Consider the following 16,406-nt stretch of genomic DNA (forward strand, 5'->3'; position numbering starts at 1 on the left):
AAACAGTCAAGGTGGGATATAGTGACTTCTCTAAGATCACTAGCTAGCAAGTGTTAGAAGGATTTGAACTCAGGCCTTCCTGACTCCAAGTCTCTTCTACATTATGATCTAACTCCCTCCTGATGGAATCAGCCCACTCCCCAGCCACACAATTGTGTTTATATCTTAACACTAACCCTTGCACGTAGTAGGCACTCAATAAATCCTTTTTGGTTAGAACTACAACTTCTTTTAAATTCACCATCTACTTTGTCTTGTTTATCTTCGTGAACAATCGTTTTCTAACAAACTTTCTTCTGTCATTCCTGCTCTTCTGTTCCTGTTCTCTGAGTCTCTTGAGGTGCTCATCTTCTTTTTAAAGTGGAGGCAGTAACCTCTTTGTTTCCACTTGATCCTAATCATCCCCTTGAAAAATTGTTCTCCTCTGCACAATGAAGTTATCATTAAGGTTCACAAGGATTTTTTTTTTTTAGAGGAGATTGATGACTTTTTTCAAGAAACCAAATATGTTTAACTAGGAGGCAAACAAGGGTTAAGCAAAGGTTTGCTAAACATAAAATAGGTTCCTTCCCAGAGTTCAGACAAGGACACCCTGACAATACCATTGTCAGCTGTCAGGGGTGCAGTACCTTTATTAGCAGGATCACAGGAAAGGAGCTGATGTCTCCCCCCAACCCCAAGGCAAGCCTGCTGCACCATCTAATTAGTGATGGAGAAAGCAAAGCTAATTCAATCTAGCCTGTCACTCTTGGGACTGAATAATCGCCCTGGACAGCCTAGGAGCACGAGCTTTCTTGAGGAAGGGTGACATTGACGTGGAGCTTGGAAAGGGCAGTGGTGTCAGAATTAAAAAGCTCTTCTGGGTCTCCTGAGCGGCAGCTGTGATTCCAGCAAACAAAATGCCTCTGATTTGGAGAATTAAAGGGAACTCCTCACATAAAGCAAATAGCAGGGACAATAGGAGGGTGTTATAAGAGTACACTCTTTATGATGATGATGGTGACGATTATTACTCATGCTTAATTTAAAACTAATTTTTATTGATGCTCTTTTCATCACTGTCATTTTCCAATCAACCTCTTTCATGAAGGACCCTTTGTAATTAAGAAGGACACTTAATTAGAACATGCCAATATGTTGACCATGGCAGCATATGTCTCTGTGGTCCATCTGCAATCTAGCTACAAAGAAGAGGAAGGAATATTTCATTAAGTCAATGAAGTCAAGCTTGGCAAGCAATATCTTTGTGAATTTTGCTTTCCATGATCATTCCCCGTTTTTTGCATATTTTTATTCTCTTGTTTCTCTTTACTTCATTCTGCATAATTTCATACAAGTTTTTGAAGTTTTTTTTCTCTTTCTCTCTTTTAAATAAAATCCTTCCCTTCTGTCTTAGAATCAATATTGAATTGGTTCTAAAGCAGTAGAGTGGTTAGGGCTAGGCAATGGGAGCTAAGAGACTTGCCCAGGATCACACAGCTGGATGTTTGAGGTCACATTTGAACCCAGGACCTCCCATCTCTGAACCTGATACTTAAGACACTGAGACACCCAGCTGCCCAGTCCTGATTTTTTGTAAAAGCTATTGTCTGTTACGTTCCTATATTATGTTCTGTTCATTCACTCTTCTATTAATGGATTTGTGCTTTCCTTTTAGTTCTTACTGCTACCCCAAAGAGTATTGCTCTAAATATTTAGATCTACCACTACTGTTATGATTAATGCTAAAACTACTGCTACTACTATCATTACTACTACTTCCACTACTACCACCACTACTACCACAATTACCACCACCACCACCACCATTACTACTACCCAGTAACTAACTGACATGTCTATAGTGCTTTTTATGTGCCAAGCACTGTGATAAGCACTTTACAAATATTATCTCAGTTGATGCTCACAACAATTCTGGGAGGTTGATGCTATTATTATCTCTCTTTTACAGAAGATAAAACTGAAGCAAGCAGAAGTTAAGTGATTTTTCTCAGGGTCATACAATAAGTAAATGGTTGAAGTTGGATTTGAACCCAGGTCCTCCTGATTCTTCTTTCCTTGGGAATGTTCTCAATTCTATCTTTGCTGGGTCAAAGAGTGGTAATAATTCAATTTTTACAGGATAGTTCAAGGCTGTAGTCAAGAGCATTTCATATAGTTGCTTTACTAACAGTATATTGGTATTCCCGTCTGTAGTGCCTTAATTGTGGAATATTTCTATTTTTTATCAATATTGTTAATGTTTTGGCTGTGAAGTGATAGCTAACACTTGTTTTTTCTTCATTTCTGCTGTTATTAATGATTTGAACATTTTATATGGTTGTTGATTTGTATTTCTTATTTTTCAGAATAAATTGATAAGAAAAAATTGAATAAATATTGACTCATATATTTATGTCAATCTCCATATATCTTGGAATAACATACCTTCATCAGAAATATTTGATGTAAAGATTTTCCATATTTTATACTCTCTCATTCTAATCACATTGTTTATATAACAGTTTTCAAATCTGGCATAATCAAAGTGACTAGTCTAGTCGTTGATGATTTTCCCTTTCTTGTGGTTATGAATTTCCCCCAAATCATATATCTCTCAGTTACTACCTCCCTTTTGAAGGACCTACTCTTAGCTAATTTTATGTCGTGCTATATTAAAACTATTCCTTCATTGTTCCAATTTTGGTTAGGCATAGAATAGTAATGCTCTGGTCTACAAAAATGTAATTAGTCTAAAAGAGATGAGAGTGTGGACCAGGAAGAATTTTATTATAAAAAGGATTGAAAATGTCATCTATGCAATGGACAATTACTTACTCCTGAATTATCCAAATTCCCCCACTGAACCTATTTATCCCCTAACCGTGGGTTCATATTTTCTTAGATTACTGGGCCACTTTTGTCATTCATTATATATTATATACACACACACATTATATACATTATATACATTACATACACACATGCATGCATCCTGCTCTTGCTTTCTATTGCAGTTCTCAAGAATTGGTATATTGCTTTCTTCCTCAGTAACTAGATTCCTACATTGTTCCCTATTTCTTTTGAGATGGAACATCTGCCTTTTATTTCAGTTCTCCAGTAACTGAATTTCCTGGTTTATATCTCAGCTGCTCAGTGACTGTGTCACTGCCTTATCTCCCTATTCTCCCAATGCCTGAATTTCTTTTTCCTGATTCCTAGAGTTTTTCTAACTAGGTCTTCAGTATCTGTCACCAACCTTGTCTAATGCCACCCACTTGCCTATTTTTCTTTTGGTTATTATTGTGTTTGAGACTAGGTGTTATTATCTAACCCATGTGGGAAACGCAGTTCCTTCTTATAGGTCTGATTCCATTTCTTCCATTCCCATGAGAGCTTTGACCTATTCTTTTTCTGAACTGGGGCAGGTGCACTTCTTCTTAGCCTGGTGGTCTTTATTCTTCAGATGCAAAATTCCTACTAGTGGCTCCATATATTCCAGCATGAATGAGTACATAAGATGACTTAATTGGGCTACCATGCTAAATCCCTAAGTAAGTTATAATATGGAAACAGATACCTCTCCTTCTTACCTTAGACTTAAATAGCTTATTTTGGTGATTCTCTGTGCTGTCCACTGTTCCTTTATTAGTAACATTTTTTTTAGAATTCCTCCTTATAAATCTCCTAGGTTAAGACTAGAAGCTGGTACATTGAAAAAACAAATAAAATAGACAAAGTACTGGTCAATCTAATTAAAAAAAGAAAGGAATAAAACCAAATTAACAGTATCAAAGATGAAAAGGGAGACCTCACCTCCAATGAAGAGGAAATTAAGACAATCATTAAAAAGTATTATGACCAAATATATATGGCAATAAAGATGCCAATCTAGGTGATATGGATCAATATTTACAAAAATATAAATTTCTTAGATTAACAGAAGAAGAAATAGAATACTGAAATAACCCCATATCAGAAAAAGAAATTGAACAAACCATCAAAGAACTCCCTAAGAAAAAATCCCCAGGGCCTGATGGACTCACAAATGAATTCTATCAAACATTCAGGGAACAGTTAATCTCAATACTATACAAACTATTTGACATAATAAGCAAAGAGGGAGTTCTATCAAACTCCTTTTATGACACAAATATGGTACTGATTCCAAAGCCATACAGGTCAAAAACAGAGAAAGAAAACTATTGACCAATCTCCTTAATGAAAATAGATGCAAAAATCTTAAATAGAATACTAGCAAAAAGACTCCAGCAAGTCATCACGAGGGTTATTCATCATAACCAGGTGAGATTTATTCCAGTAATGCAAAAATGTTTCAATATTAGGAAAACCATCCACATAATTGACCATATTATCAAGGAAACCAACAAAAATCACATGATTATTTCAGTCGATGCAGAAAAAACCTTTGACAAAATAGAACATTCATTCCTATTGAAAACACTAGAAAGTATAGGAATAGAAGGGCCTTTCCTAAAAATAATAAAAAGTACATATCTAAAACCATCAGCAAGTATCATCTGCAATGGGGATAAACTAGAAGCCTTCCCAATAAGATCAGGAGTGAAACAAGGATGCCCATTATCGCCTCTATTATTTAACATTGTACTAGAAACACTAGCAGTAGCAATTAGAGAAGAAAAAGAAATTGAAGGCATCAAAATAGGTAACAAGGAGACTAAGCTATCACTCTTTGCAGATGATATGATGGTTTACTTAAAGAATCCTAGAGAATCAACCAAAAGCTAGTCAAAACAATCAACAATTTTAGCAAAGTTGCAGGATACAAAATAAACCCGCATTAGTCATCAGCATTTTTATATATCTCTAACCCATTTCAGCAGCAAGAATTATAAAGAGAAATTCCATTTAAAATAACCCTTGACAAAATAAAATACTTAGGAATCTATCTGTCAAGACAAACACAGGAACTATACAAACAGAATTAAAACCAGATCTAACCAATTGCAAAAACATTGATTGCTCATGGGTGTGACTTGTATAAGAATATTCATAGCTGGGCTCTTTGTGGTGGCAAAAAATTGGAAAATAAAGAGATGCCCTCCAATTGGGGAATGGCTGAACAAATTATGGTATATGTTGGTGATGGAATACTATTGTGCTGAAAGGAATAATGAACTGTAGGAATTCCTTGGGAACTGGAATGACCTCCAGGAATTGATGCAGAGTGAGAAGAGCAGAATCAGGAGAATATTACACAGAGAGAGTGATACACTGTGATACAATGGAATGTAATGGACTTATCAATTATTGGCAATGCAGTGATTCTGAACAACTTGGAGGGTTTTATGAGAAAGAACACTATCCACATTCAGTGGAAAAACTGTGGAAGTAGAAATACAGAAGAAAAACAACTGCTCGATTACATGGGTCAAGGGGATATGGTTGGGGATGTAGACTCTGAATGATCATCCTAGTGCAAACATCAACCACTTGGAAATAGGTTCTGATCAAGGACATATATAAAACCTAGTGGAATTGCACATTGGCTATGGGAGGAAGGGGTGGGAGAAGGGGAGGGAAAGAGTAGGATTCTTGTAACCAAGGAATAATGTTCTAAATTGACTAATTAAATATAATTTTCCAAAAAAAATCATCTCAAAAAATAAAGAAGTAAAATAAAATTTCTGTGACCATTTCACAGAAAGAAAAAAAATAAATCTCCTAGATTAATTTATCTAGAATCAGAGAATTTGAGTCCTCGTCAAGTTTTTTTGTTTTTTGTTTTTGGTCTGTCAAGATCATTTTGGGTTCTAATTATATAACCAATATAGAAGTAATCCTTCTTAAATTTGTCATGTATAAATTTGAAAAGCATGTCATCAATACCTTTGTTTACACTATTGATAACTGTTTTCTTTCAGAAACCATCCTTTTATGATATGTTCAGCAGTTTTGCCAGAAATCAAAGTCAGGCTCCCTGATCTATCATCTTCAGAAAGTTTCATTTGAGATTTACTTATGCCAGGTCATCCCAAGAGCATTAAATAGACATGAAATGGCACAGATTTGCTAATATTTCTATACTAAAACTATTTTCATCATTGATGATAGTAGAACCATCACACAAAGATCCTACCACTTCAGTAGCTAATATGAGAAAATGGAAATGACACTTCAGATATTAGGAAGTAGTGTTTTAAATCTAGGAAATAAATATATGGCACTTTCATTGGGTGATGGGAGCTTTATTATGAAAGCAAGTGAACATTAGAGTGTCAAAACTTCAAAAAGGGTAGAAATCCTTGTTTTTGAGACCAATCCCCTTATCCTTATAATTGACATGGCAACAAGGTAGAATTAGCTGGTAGCTAATAATTTATTATTATTCACATAATTAGGGAAATCTCAGTCAAACCATACTGCTTCAGGCCTGTCTACAGTTTTAAAAGATTGCCTTCCAGGCTGAATGTGTTCCAAAGAAACTACATTTTAGATTAGAAGCACAGAGGGGCAGAAATGCTGTCTGGATACATTAGCTCATTCTGTCTCTGATTGTCACTCCATGGAGAGGACGACAGCTGCTCCACCTCTGATTTGTTTTCCCCCCATGTCATGTACCACACACCTGAGGTGGATAGAGATAATCCACAGGGAAGTGGTGGTTTCTCCCTTTCTACACTCGGTGAAATAAGAAAATGGACTGAGCAAACCTCAAATTTCATCTGCCAAACTGACAGGTTGCCCTAATCAATGTTCCATGATGGGAAGTAGAAAGAGAGGATCACTAAACCTTGTGTGAGTTGTCTGTTGATAGGAAGACATTGAGGGCTTCATCATAATAAAATCCAGTGACTAGAAGAGAACTGGCAGACATCATCTCATCCTCTACACTAATATCCCCCAGGACAGATAAGTGCTATGGAACAGGAGAAAGCATATGGCACTTGTAGTGGAAGTCTTGAATTCGAAGTTTTAGTTCTGATGCTTTTAGGCTGGGGGATTTTGAACATTCCAAACCTTCATTTACTAATCTATATATAGGGACAATAATGTCAAATGAAATGATGCAGATCCTTTACTTGAGATCCTCAAACTTCTAACCCCAAGTACTACTTTGTAGGAGGACTTCTCTGGTAATGCTACCTGCTCATGCCTATTGTATATTTACCTACATGTATGTATATATTATTTCTACTATTAGAATGTAAGCTCATTGAAGGTAGAGATCATCTTGCTTTTGTAGACCTAATGCTTAGCATAATTCCTGATACATTTGTTGTCGAGTCATTTCAGTTGTGTCTGACATTTCATGACTCCATTTGGGGTTTTCTTGGCAAAGATTAACTAGAGTGGTTTATCATTTCCTTCTCTAGCCAATTTTACAAATAAGGAAACTGAGACAATAGAGTTAAGTGACGTGGTCAGTGTCACCCAGCTAGTAAATGTTTGAAGCCAGATTTGAACTTAGGAAGATAAATCTTCCTAAGCTTAGATTGGCATTCTATCCACTGTGCCACCCAGTAATCCTTCCTGAAGCATAGGAAATACAGAATAAAATGCCTATTAATTGATTAATTTTGAAGTATTTTATACCACTAAAGCACTATGTAAATATAATCATTATTGATAAAAGAATCATAACCAACCCTGAGAGATTGCTGTCTATACTATTTTTCAAGTTTTTTTTATAGTTCAATTCAATTTAACATTTTTTTGGGGGTAAAATCAGGGAAATTTTATTCTTCTGTGGAGGAAAACATCTACAGAAATAACTATAACACAAAGCAATGAATCAGAAATTTAAGAAAGCAGACAAAGATCAATAGAGGAAGAGAGGCAAAGTTGAACTCTAAGGAAGATAGAAATTTGAAAGGTGAAAATGAGGAAGAAATGAGTTTCATTAATGGAAAATAAACACGGGCAACTTGGAAGATAATGGTACCCTTGGTACAAATATAGAAATTGGGAGGAAGGGAGATTTAGGAGGGAAGAAGCTAATGACTTCCTGAATATTACTTGTGAGTAATTACTTGTAAGCTTCTACTTGGATGTCATGTTGCTACCTTCTTCTTTTATGTGACTTGAAATTTCCATCTTCAGTATTGGTTATGAGTTAATCAACAGTACTCATGCTATGCCTTCATAAGTCATTTTCACTTTTGTCTGATGATTTGTGTCCCCATTTAAGGTTTCCTTGCCTTAGACACTGAAGACATTTTGCCATTTCCTTCTCCAGCTCATTTTACAGATTAGGAACTGAGACAAACAGGATTAAATGACTTGCTTAGGGACATATAGCTAGTAAGTATCTGAAGCCAGATTTGAACTCAGGAAAAGAATTCTTCCTGACTCCAGGCCTGGAACTCTATCCACTGTACCACTTAGATACTCTTCATGTATACAGTTGATATCAAATTGCTTTCCTTCTCAAAGAAGGGATAGAGTTGAGAAAGAGAAAGAGAAAGAGAGGATATTGAATTCAAAATAAAAAAGAACATAAAAACTTTTTACATGTAATTAGGAAATATTAATGAAAAAAATATATGAAAAAGCAAAACTTGTTTTTTAGGAGATAAGAAGGCCTCATTTGAACTTCTCTTAGATTCTGGTGAGGCTTACTTTATAGCTAATTTAGCTATTACCATAGTTGAAAGCATAGAATCTGGTTATGAATGGATGAGGCACAGATCAAGGATATTTTAAAGTAGTTTGTGGGTTGGGTATACCAGCAACAAGCTCACACATTTATATTAATTTATTTTTACTTTTTCACCTGCTAATCTTCCCTCTCTCCCTCCCCCACAGGAATTTCTCTCTCCCTCTTAGTTTTAACCAGTTATGTACTTTTAACATTTTTTCAAGTTCTTGTCCTTTAATTTTTTCAATTTTTTCTTTTTAATTCTCTTTCAGACTTCCTTGGGGATACTCATTCTATGCAGGGGCCTAATGCTAACAGGGCCTTGAAAAAAGAGGCTATCAAAATATTTTTTTGTCTTTGTATGGTCAGTACATAGCACAGAGCCTTGCATATGATGAGCTAAATAAATGTTTGCTAACTATGGAGACAGTTGTAAAGAGATGAACTCTTCTTGTGATGGTCTAAAAAAGCAAAAAATAAATTCAGTAGTCTTTACACTTGTCATTGAAATCCTATTTAAGGGTTATATAATTTCATTTATTTGTCTATATTCATAATTGCTAAGTACATTGACACCAATATATTTCCAAAAGCAAATTGTCCAAATAATTCAGGACCGATTTTGTGGAAAAGAATTTGGCTTACCATTTGAAAAATAAATCTCCATCAGGAAAGTGGGGTATAGTATCATTTGCACATGTAGCTACAATTCAGTTATCTGGCAGTTTTGGGAAAGGAATCCTTCCGGAAAGGTTAATTTTCTTAATGAACTATTCTTATGGCATTGCTATCACTGATATTTGGGTCCCATGATATCTGACAGCATTCACTGGTGAGAACTAACAAAACTTGTGATACCGTCCTTAGCACACCAATTCTTAGTGTTCTCTGAGCCCATGACCTCAGTCAGCTTGCTCTTTTGGCCCCTCAAACATCACAGAAGATCACGTCAGTAATAATCGCAATATGGAGAAAAATAAAGAAATGCACAGGAGAAGTCATCTAGCTATAAAAATTCCAAGAGTCATGCAGCTTGGCTGTGAAGGGGTGCCACCTGGTTCTTATCTTTTCCAATCTTCTAAGACACTAAATATGGCTAACAGATCATGCTAAGGAAGTTTAAAGATCAGTTCAGAGGGTTGAGATCTCTATACTTTTGTATTCAGGCAGCCTATAGGTAGCCTGAAAGTGAGAGAGAAGCTGGTAACCCCATATGGGCCACTGGCAAAAGCTGATGCTTTCTGTTCCAGATAAATCAAATATGCATTCTGGATTGAGGTTACATTTACATTGTAGGCTAGGACTTATATATATATATATATATATATATATATATATATATATATACATACATACATATACACATACACACATATGTGTGTGATGAAACTTTGCAAAATGATGAAACCTATGGACTACTTTTTTTAGAAAGATGTTTTAAATACATAAAGTAAAATGCATGGGATTACAATGGACATCAATTATATTGAAATACAATTAGGATTTTTTTTTTTTGGTTTGCAGACCCCTTTAGTGCCTTAGGCACTAAAACTACTTTTACTGTAACATTTTTAATAGAACTCCTTCTAAAATCTGCCACATACTTTAACGGAGTATTCTTCAATATATCAGGAATCTGTCATTTCATCGGTGCATTCCTTCCATTAAAAATCCAAACCCCCAAACAAACAAATCAAAAATAAAAAACCCCAAACCAATAATTATCTAATCTTCTGGAAGTGAATAAACCTCCCCAGAAACACTTCAAACCGAGTATAATGAACACAACTTACACTTTTTTTTTGTATGACTCAGTATCTTTATCACAAGCCTTATTTAGAATAATAACAATATGATGATGCCCTCAAGAATCATTGGATACAGATCCTGTGCTTATGACTCTGAATAGGTGAAAAATGGAAAAGAACTGTCAAGATTGAGAGCGAAGCCATCCTATTTTTCTTTATTCCATTATGCTGTATCCAGCATGAGGAAGTAGAAAAGGCACTAAAGAAAATAAAGAAGGGAAGAGCCACACTACTTTTTCTTTCTTTCATGTCCAAAGATACTTTCATGATTATCTAGCTTAACTGAGTCTCCTATTCCTCTTTAAAAGTTTCTTATTATTGTTGAAGGTGCGTGTGATCATCTTTCCATTTACCCCAAGTTTGACATGTTGAGGTCACTTTTTGATTCTCATCTACCTTCAGCCCATGTCCCTAATTAGTTGCTAAATCTTGCCATTTTTATCTCCACTTCCCTGTCTCTTCACTTAGTAAGCACCTCCAGTTAAGGCTCTCGCTCAGATTATTGTGATAACCTCCAGTTAGTTTCTCTGCATGTTTCAGAGTGATTTTTTCCTAAAGCATAGATCTGATCATATCACATATCACACCTCTACCTAATAAATTCCATGGACTCCCTATAACTTCAGGAATCAAATTCCAACTCTACTATTTGGTATGTAAATCTCTTCACCACCAGAGCAATTCCCTTCCATGCAATCTAAGGCATCTCCATATTAGACTTGATTCCAATCCAAACCAATCCAATTATATCCAATAAAAATTTATTAAGTGCCTACTATGTATCAGTCCTATGTTAAACTCTGGGGAAAAATAAAAAGATAGACAACCCCTGCCTCCTAAGAGCTTACATCCTAATGGAGGGAGACAACACACAAAAGGAGGCTGAAAAGAGGAGCGGAAAAGACCAGGGAATACTAAATGTGGGAACATCTTGTTCTGTGTAGTTGAAATGGTTTAAAATAGAAGATCCAGAGGGGAGTGAGTCAAGAAGTTCAGTTTCTTCTCTCTATAAAGGAAGGACTTCAGAGGAGTTTGATACTTCACTCTATGGCCCTCCAATCAGAAAGGAGAAGATGCTGAGGGGGGTGGTATCAGGCAAGGCTTGAGTTAGCAGTATGGTGATGAGATTAGAGGCAATGAGCTTACATAGGAGGGCATCTTTTTTCCAGGGAGTGAAACCAGGCAGAGCAGCAGATGAAAAGCAATGTTTTGGTCATTGGACACCCCATATTGTATCATAATGTTTTTGTGTTGATCCAATCCTGTATATGGAACTCTGATTGCAATATTTGGAACCTCTGGGTTTCTTCAAGACTTTGCTTAAAAACTACCTTTAACAAGAAGCACTTTCTGATCCCCTTAGCTACCGATTGCCCTCCTATGTTGTATTCACTATCTCTATGTTCTTTATATATAGAATCTATTTTCCTATTTGACTTATGTACCTATTTCCCTATCTATAAGAAAGTGAACTTCTTGAGAACAGGAATTGTTTTGCATTTTTCTTTGTATTCCTGGTACTTCGCATAGTCTAGCATATAGTATATGTTAAACAATTATACAATGCTCTGGAGGAGAGGATGGGGCGCATCACATTTGGGAAACTGCAGAGCATTTTCAAATTTTTCTCTGAAACAAAAATCCATATTAAAAATACCTACATTCTTCTCTCACTGTACAGTTGTGAACTATGGAATACCACAGCTTCTGAGGAAATACTGTTGTGGATCAACCCACAGGAAAATGGATAGATGTATGGTGGGAATAAATAAGTTGATTATCAGTAAGATGTATGACTGGAAAGGAAGGTGGACTGGTTAGGTAGAGATTTTGAACAGAGGACAGTGAACATGATGCATGATATTTTGTTATCCATATAACAATAAGAGATTTAGAGGAAGGTCCACATCACACTGGGTGGACCTCTGTTGAGGATTTACAAGAGGACATAAGCATACAAGAGGAGAGGTAGTGATCTTCATGATCCATAAGATTAGAGATCCACTGGAATATTGAACTATGTGGAAGAGGAAGGAGGAATATTATTTAGAAGCAATGCCTCAAAAATAATGAAAAACAGAGAAATGAGAAAACTAGAAAACTGGACACCAGGCTTTATAAAATTGGATCCTCCCAAGCTCATTTAACAATTAAACTAGATTGCAGTTAAGGTAAAGACATAATACAGAACAGATTAACTAGTATTTCTATACCAATCTATCCTCAGCATTGATTCCAGTGGAACAACCACATTGGAGTATGATTCATGATATCACAGGATCAGAGAATTTAGTACTACAAAGGATCTTATGTAAAGAAGTGGAAATTATACTAAAGACCTCAGGTAGAGGGGTTAGAACTTTTCAAGTACTTGTATGAAATCTGTATTGGGGGCACACAATTTAAAAGATGATAAGGGATTCATTTTCAAAGTATCTCAAAGAAGGGGAAGATAGAAGGATTAAATAAAATCCATAGATTATATAATTCCAAAATGAGAGCATTTAGAAGACTTTATCAGATAATTGGCACAGTGAATAGAGATCTGGGTCAGGAATTGGGAAGACCTAAATTCAAAATCCTCATATATTTCCTAGCTGTATGACTCTGGGCATTTCACTTAACCTCTGTCTGCTTCAGTTTCCTCAACTGTGAAATGGGGATCATAATAGCACCTACCTAGAGGGTTGTTGTGAGAATCAGATTAAATAATATTTGTGCTTAGCACGATAATTAGTACATCATAAGCACTTAAATGCCTCCCCCCCCTACCCCTTTCTAGCCCATATTCCTATAATCTCATCTCTATAGGAGAATATTCTTAGCACATTCTGTGGACATCCTTGATGAGAATAAAATATGGAAACAGGCAGGCTTTTGTATACTTCCTACTGCTTACAGCATCTTCACAACCACATAAATAACTGACAAGCACAAAAAATATATGGTGTAGATGTGCATACAGTTTGTTGATTAGAAATAAGCTTTTAACTCAGGAGAGTAAGACAGTTTTACAGAAACATCATAACAAGAATGATGTTTAACATTATGCAGCTATAAAAAATACCAAATTCCCTAATAGAAAAACTACAAATTTCAGTTTGTTCAATAATCCTTTTTCATCAATACCAAATAATAATAATTGTTGTTGTTATTTTTCAGTTGTGTCCCACTCTGCGACCCTGTTTTTAGAGTTTTCTTGGCAAAGATACTGGAGTGGTTTGCCATTTCCTTCTCTGGCTCATTTTACTGATGAAGAAACTGGGGCAAGCAAGATTAAGATATTTTTGCTCAGGGTCACAAAGCTAGTGAGTGCCTGAGGTTAGATTTGAACTCAGGAAGATGAGTTTTCTTTCTTTTTTTTTCTTTTAAGCTTCAGAATAATACAGGATTTCTTCCATGACCTCTCAAAAAAGGCCTAAAAATCCACACAGGGAAACCCAAGTGGATGAAGACTACTTATTGTCTAAATTTGACATTAGGTTGTTTGGGCAGCTTATTGAGTTAATCCATCAACATGTCTATGTTAAATAGATGTTGTAGATGGATGCTATGAATGATATGAATAGGAGAAAGAAGGGCAAGTTTCATTTCTTCTGGAAAATTGCACAGTACTTTCAGTAATCTCCCATTGCTCCCTGAAACAAAACCCAGCCAATATTCTTCTAGTGACTCTATTTGTCTATGTATGGTTAAACCCTTTGATTTCTGAGAAACTAGAATTGTGACCCTTTGGTGCCCATAAGCAGGTCAGAGCATATTATCCACAATGACTTTCTCAAAGAAAGTGGTATAAGAGATTTCTGAAAAATGCATAATGAAAAAAGGAAATGGTAATTTTAGAGATTGAGGGATAATAACATGATAGTTATGCTGTACTGGCACCCACAAAATATTAATAGACTAACAGTCAAGGTCCTACAACCTTTTTGAGTATTAAAATCTTTTTATTAATGCTTTCAAGTTTTCAAAATCCAGTTAGCAATTATATTACTATATATGTTGAATGATTAAAATATATGATTAAAAAAACTAAAATGAAGCCAGTAAACTTTTAAATGAGTTTGTATTTTATTAATCACAGCAGCAGTTTCATACCCTGGGAAAATAGTAACACATTTATCTTTGAGGCATATTATTTTTATTTAAATTCTACAGAAAGCATGTTTGCTTAGTTATACCGAGTCATGTTGTCTCTTGTCAAAACTAAATAAATCCAGCCTGAAGCAGTGAATAGAGAGTTGGCTTTGGAGTAAGGGAGACCTAAGTCCAAGTGTTGCCTTTGACACCTATTTGCCTCAGGACCCTGGGCAAGTCACTTGATTTCTCAGTGCTCTAGGGCAGTGATGTCAAACCTATGGCACACGTGCCAAAAATAGCACACAGAGCCCTCTCTGCGGGCATGCCTGCCATTGTCTGCCAGAGTTTGATATTAGAAAGCCAGAGGGATTGAGGGCAGAGCTGTTGCTCTCCCTCTCTCCATGCACCTGAGGATATTCCTCACTTCACCCTCCCCCCTGCCCAGCAGTCAATGGGAGTGCTTCCTCTCTCCCCTGTCTGGGGTAATGGTGGGGAAGGGCAGGGCCCGGCACTCCACCTCTAAAAGGTTCACCATCCTTGCTGTAGAGAAATCTCTAAGACTACAAGTAGGAGAAAAGATATTCTGCCTTTAAGAGGAAGTTTCTGTATTTATAAGTTTTGCTATAGCCAATGAAATCATAGGTCCAGTCCCTATACCTATATCTAAATAAAAATCAAATACACTTTGGTTGATATAGACTCAGATTCATGAATCCCTTGAAACATCTCTATGGCAAATAGGTAGATCCACAAAAGGAAGTCCAGAAACCTGGGTAGAGCCTCCATTATGGATTTAAAGAATATTAAAAGCAGTAGAAGGTATATGAATGATTGGATTGAAATCTCTAACAGTCCTCATACTGGGGAAGTATTGACAGTAGGATCATGGGTCCATCCAAGTCTGACAGCAAAACTAAAACTCTACCTTTCCTATCATTAAATTTTTTTGTTATTTATTTTAAAAAATATTACTATTACTTTCAGAAACTCACAGCCAGAGCAGTACACTTTGCAGTAAATCTGGTGACAAATTAATTGAAAACACTGAAGTATCATCTTGTTGGGGCAGTTAGGTAGTACAGGGAATAGAGTGCCAGGTTTGGAGTCAGGAAGACCTGAGTTCCAATCTTACCTCAGACACTTATTAGCTATATGACCTAATCATGTTTGCTTCAGTTTCCTCATTTGTAAAATAAGTCAGAGAAGAAAATGGCAAAGTACTCTAATATCTTTGCCAAGAAAGTGCCAAATGGGGTCAGAAAGAGTCAGACATTGACAGAAATAACTTAACAACAACAAATTCTCTTACCATCTTCTCACTTATCTTTTGATGGAATTTTCAGTTATTGTTTATCTCCTTTCTACTCCATATGTCTTAATCTTAAGGCCACTTCTCTTGGTAAAGAAAGAAGAGAAATCAGAAGCAAACCAGACTTAGCAATGAATCTTGGATCTCTTCTTTGTTACCTTTGTGACCTTGAGCAGGTTTTTAAATTTTCTAGTCCTTAGGTCCTCATCTGTAAAGAGAGGGTTGGCTCGATTGCCTTGAATGCCCTTTCCAACTCTGAATTGTGAGTCAGGTAAGTTTGCCCCCCTCTTTTTACCATTTTCATGGTCTTTTTCAACTCCAAGGAACAGTCCTATCACTAGTTGGTCTCTCTTTACCAAATAGCTTTAAAAAAGGACTTTTAAGTTCTTAGCATTTATCTCTAGTCTGAGCTCATTCTAGGCTTTAGTCCAGAATAGTTAGGAATTATAAATACATTCTTGACACTTCTTAAAACACTGGGCTACTCTTTTATATTCACCTACAATTACTCATCCTTGCTTCTATCTTCTGTACATGTTCCTTAAGAAAACCAAATTATTTGATGTATTCATTGTGCAGTCACATTGGTCTTTTTAGAGAGCTCCCA

Source organism: Monodelphis domestica, chromosome 4, assembly GCF_027887165.1.
Source record: "Monodelphis domestica isolate mMonDom1 chromosome 4, mMonDom1.pri, whole genome shotgun sequence".
In the NCBI taxonomy this organism is placed as follows: domain Eukaryota; kingdom Metazoa; phylum Chordata; class Mammalia; order Didelphimorphia; family Didelphidae; genus Monodelphis; species Monodelphis domestica.